Source organism: Taudactylus pleione, unplaced genomic scaffold, assembly GCF_031769625.1.
Source record: "Taudactylus pleione unplaced genomic scaffold, aTauple2 ptg000116l, whole genome shotgun sequence".
Classification (NCBI taxonomy): domain Eukaryota; kingdom Metazoa; phylum Chordata; class Amphibia; order Anura; family Myobatrachidae; genus Taudactylus; species Taudactylus pleione.
In genome coordinates, this window is record NW_028284518.1 from 25,782,043 (window position 1) to 25,787,714 (window position 5,672).

Here is a 5,672-nt window from a genome sequence, read left to right on the forward strand (position 1 = left end):
GGAGAAGATTTCTAAATATATATATTTAAAGGATTTATCTCACCCAGTCCAATGAACGTTGCTGTGCCAGTGTCCCCTCAGATGAAGGTCAATCAGACAAAGGTATAAAGTCTTTTCTCTGACACATGCCGTGCGCTCTCTTAACTGAGGGTGTCAGCAGGATCATGATTTGACTCCTTACAGTTCTTAATTTGACTCTATTTTACTTATGTTGCTCTCCCACTGCTGTCTCTCCTTCTGCTTACTCTCTGTCATCTGCTCATTTCTGCTCCATGGCATCATCAGCTCTGTCCTCACAATGGCTCCAACTGTCACTCCTCAAACTGCTGTTTTGTTTTTTATTTAAATAAACTTTATTCAAAATGGCATTAGCCTCTATGCCCTTTTGTAGAATAATCTTATTTTAATAGGATATCACATACTTCCCTGCTGAAAACATGCGTGTCCTCACGCAAAAGAAGTTGCCATCAACCGGATATATTAAAATAAGCATTAGGACTTTGGTCATATCACTGTAAAATACACAGTTATGGGAATTGCATATAAATTACATAATATTCATATCACTGCATACATCTATCAGGTAATTCTATTTGGGGCTCCTGTGCTACATTGACAGATGCTCCATAAAGCAACAGATCAAACCCTGGCAAAATGTGAGGTCATAAAATTTTGCTAGGAAACCCCAACCTCTCCACCATAGATAAGTCTTGGACTCTTTCTGTACTTTCTCTGGGACAGGCTGTACAGACCTTAAGCTGATTATGGTGGTTTTCTGTTCTCCAAGCTCTGTTGTTCTTCTCTGCTTGTCGGTGACAACACTCTCATCTGCTGTACATTGACTTTATGTACCTCTTCCATTTCACCTTGGAATTCAGCAACACAGTCAATATGGGACCATGTATTCTGGACAAATGGAGGGTGTGATGTCCTTCTTACAGTGCAGGTCGGACAGTTCCGGCACCAGCTCTTAATGTCTTCTCTCATGCCAACCCAAAATATCTTTTTCCAGATGCCTACTTCCATCCTTCTGCGCCCAGGGTGCCCGGACTGGTCATGATATTTTTGTAACACAAAACGGGCTCTTTTCTTTGGGACCACAAGTTGAATATTCCTGTAGTTAGTTTTGGGATCCACACGGCATCGAAACAACTGTCCCTTCTCTTCAAACAGCCTTTCTCGCTGCCTCAACAGCTTCACAAGTTCTGGATCGGATTCTTACCTTTGTCGCTTCGACAAGTATTTCCCATTCCTCAGTAAGGCTTTGAGGTGTCTTATCAACTGACTGTTGCCTTGCAAATTTTCACACCCGGCAACTTGTTTGGGTTGCTTAAGGCTTCTAGAACTGGATGCTAAATGATTCATGTCCAATAGTGAAGCATTCTGCCGGACAATCTGGAGACTGGAAATGGGGATCTCTGCCTCTTTTTGACAAGCTTCATCTTGTCCATCTTTCTCTCTTGCAGGTAGTCTGGGCATCATGCCTCCTTTCCTTTTGTCTTTCCCAGGTGAAAGACTTTGCTTCTCTGAAAGCCGGACAGTATGCTTCTCTCCTCTGAGTGCCGCTACAAGTTCCTCACAACAGTTGCGCAGCACATTCATGCCCACTATCACTGGAGGCAATCCATCATCTTGGACAGTGGTGATTATAAAGCCTTGCTGGGATAACACTGTTCGTCCAATTTGAACTTCAGCTTCCCAGTATCCTTTGCAAGGCATGCAATGCCCATTACTGGAAATCAGGTTTATTAATGTGGAAGTTGATGGAAACATCTGTTCCTCCCCACAGTGCTGCTCAAACTGGTTTGCTTGTATTGTGGTCACTTGTGAGCCAGTGTCTAAGAGAGCATGCATTGATACTCCATTGATGTAAACTGGAACCACTGGGCATTGGCCAACATAACGGGGTGACCACAAGGTTTTGGAGTTCAAACGGCCTGGCTGCACCATTCAATTTCTTCCTGGAGCTGTGCCTGCTGTCTTTTCATACTCTGCAGCTCTCTACACATTTCTGTCACACTGTGTGTCAGTTCAGCCAGCTGAGCTTGTAATTCACTAGTGGAGTCAGGTATGCATGCCTGCGTATGATGCACTGTCACTCCTTTCACCCCAAGTGGGTAAGTAGCTCCTTTAAAACTTGACTCCTGGGAATCAGAATTCTCTCGATACTCCAGCAACTCTGGAAAAGACACTTGAGGAGCAACTTCGGAGGAAAGGCTGGAGTCTAGAACTTTAATCGCGGCCTCTTTAAAATCCAGGAATGTGCTATCAGGTTTTTGCAATCTCAGTAATCGCAGCTTCAATAAATTGGTCCAACAACATTTTGTCTTTGCCATGCACTTCTTCAGGGTCTGCATGCTGAACATCTCTGAGTGCTTCCTGCAGGTTTAGGGCATAATCCCGGAGAGATTCTCCCGGTAGTTGCTTTTGAGCATAGAAGTGCATTTTAAGTTCTGACACCGTCCTTGTGTCAAATATGGTACCAAGTCTTTGGAGGATCTGGTCCACAGTCTTCTTCTCCTCAATAGGCCAAGATGTTACCTCTTTTAGTGCAGGTCCGTTCAACTGTCCCATCAAGATCTCCATCTATTGTTTGCATATTCAATGGGTACAGACGAAACATGGACTGTATTTTTCTCTTGAATTTTCCTAAGATGCTGGTTTCAGTGCTATGGGCAATACCTGTGTAGGTTGGGAGCCATGGGGCCCCAAAGTAGTATGGCATGGTAATTGGGGTAGCAAGAGTCATAACTGGGGCTGCTCTTACTGGATCTTCACCATTGGGTGCTGGTGCCCCTCATGTGGGTTGCCTATCTTGTGACATTTCCTTTGTGGTGAGGGTATGGCTTGCTTTTGACTCTGAAAATCCTGTTCGTGATGCCAAATGTAATACCCTGGTGTGAAAAGGGTGAAAATGATGTGGTGTAGGTACAGGTCAGAGTTACCTTGGTAGGGTATTCTTCCTTTGACAGCAGCTTTTCCTTAAACACTATCCCGGCAGAGAGGCAAGCATTTCCCAGGCAGACACAAAGAAGGGTAGACAGAGCTTTGCATAAAAGAATAAAACAGTTTATTCCATAACGAGGAATAGGAATTGGTTATGGTGAAGAGGAGAGAGAATGGATTCAGCTTATTTAAACTCACACAATCTAATGAAATCACAGTTTATATATATTAAGGTCCTCACACATATGGAAAATATATAACAACATTTTAGCTTAATACTACATTACTAAAATAAACCAATATAATAAATCTATGCATAGACATTAGTAAAGTCCAAGATAACTTTGGTGTGTCCAAGGATACTACAGGGGGTCTTTATGTGCATGTTGGGGCCCAATTATCTTGTTATGCTGTAGGATTCAGGATGTAAAACTCCTTGTAGCATTGAGCGAAAATATTGCAGCACATGTATTAAAGCTGGTTGTATCAAACAAACTGGAACTACTTCCTGTGGAATCCGCTGTGTAGGTATAGCCTCTATAGGATAAAGTCCTGTGCAGTGGAGAAGATTTCTAAATATATATATTTAAAGGATTTATTTCACCCAGTCCAATGAACGTTGCTGTGCCAGTGTCCCCTCAGATGAAGGTCAATCAGACAAAGGTATAAAGTCTTTTCTCTGACACATGCCGTGCGCTCTCTTAACTGAGGGTGTCAGCAGGATCATGATTTGACTCCTTACAGTTCTTAATTTGACTCTATTTTACTTATGTTGCTCTCCCACTGCTGTCTCTCCTTCTGCTTACTCTCTGTCATCTGCTCATTTCTGCTCCATGGCATCATCAGCTCTGTCCTCACAATGGCTCCAACTGTCACTCCTCAAACTGCTGTTTTGTTTCTTTATTTAAATAAACTTTATTCAAAATGGCATTAGCCTCTATGCCCTTTTGTAGAATAATCTTATTTTAATAGGATATCACATGTACATAAAGAAAATACAACATACAGAATAGTATAGGTCAACAACTGTATACAAACAGCTTATAACATTGTACAGTTGATCGGAATCATTTGAAAGTCCAAGAAAGTCCATGAAGCCAACTATTATATATACTGTAGGTATAAATATAAATATATTTGAGTTTCCAGGTTATTGGTTGGTGTATAGAGTTAGCAGAAAATGTGCTGCCTGCTCAACACAGAATGCTGTATACTTAGCCATAAACCGAGAACCTATTTTGCTGAAAACAGAAAATACATAGGGGCCTATTCATCATGACTAGTGATAATTATGTTTTAAACTCGCTGCAAGTTTAAAAAATGTTTTAGAGGCATTCATCATGCCTCCCTAACAAAAGTATCACTTACGAAAAGCTGCTCTTTTTGCGGAGCTTTTCAGAAAACTGATACTTTTCCCCATGTAGCATAAGGATTTCCTCACTGCTACATGACTCTCCCTCCCTCACTCTCTATACACCTGCTGTGTCTCACCTCCTCCCACCGCATCCTTCGGTGTCCGGCCACAACTCCCCCCGCGGCCACCACAGGTGTCCGATTGGGGCCCCTCACCCCCTCGCGTGGGTGTCCGATCAGGGCCCCCCACCCCCGTGTGGGTGTCCGATCCCCCCTCCCATCCCCCTCCATCATATCCTCTACCCCCGGCCCACCTGCCTTTAGCTGGTCTGGGACACATATCTTTGATGCCCCGGAGCTCTTAGATCTGTGGGCTCTGCAGTGCAGACACTGCAGGGAGGGATCTTAATAAATCCCTCTGCTGTGGTTAGTATTGGAATCTTCACAGGCTGCCATGTAAACAGCAGCCTGTGAAGGTTATCGGGGGCTGAACGCCATCTCAGGATGGCGTTCAGTAACACCATCATGTTCCAAACTTGATGAATGGCCCAGACACTTTTTACAAAAGTATGTGAAAATTTACATTTTCACCTGTTTTTGTAAAAAATAAGTGATGATGAAAAGGCCCCATAAAAACGAAACAATTTTTGAAGAGAGGGGCAACAATTTCATTAAAAATATGTCTATGCATCGCAGTTGGGCAAGCATACCGGGCATGGCAATAAGGTAGCAGATAAGACCAGGAATGTGGATACCAAGCATGTTGCAACTCAATTACAGTATTGCTTCCCATTACTGTCTCAGTAAATACCATTCCATGGATTGGAATACTTTAATCTTAACAGTTTGAGTACTTTTTCCAGCAAATTCATTACGGATCGCAACTACGATTGCAATGGCGATTACGCATGCAGTCTCACAGCGATATTATGCTAATCCATTGCAATCGCAGCACAACATAATGATGCCCACTTTACCTTACACATATCCGTAATCCTTAGCAAGACTGTGAAACCATCGGTAACATCGAGTCTCAAGCACACTTGCACAAGCTCTGACCTTACGAAGGAATTGCTAACTTCATCACACACTGTGTGTACTCAGGCTGCACATGGCATCGCAGTGGCTAATTTATGCACGCCCAGTTCAAATGCACTGGCACTTCTGCATTTCTCCAACCATCCCGTCACCACCTGTAAATGGCACTTCCTGGCAATCAATCTGCGATGGGTCTGCGTAGGCACTGTGATAGCAGTGGACGATTTGGATACGTGCACTATGATGCATACGCATGCGCAGAATGCAACAATCGACTGATTGCGTGCGTAATCGCAGTTGCAATCAATAGTGAATCAGGCCCTAAGACAGTAAAG

At 43.2% G+C, this 5,672-nt stretch overlaps 1 pseudogene; it reads right to left on the minus strand.

Moving 5' to 3' along the window:
- Positions 1-662: 662 nt before the first annotated feature.
- On the minus strand, positions 663-2,824 carry LOC148524841 (uncharacterized; annotated as a pseudogene).
- Positions 2,825-5,672: the final 2,848 nt, after the last annotated feature.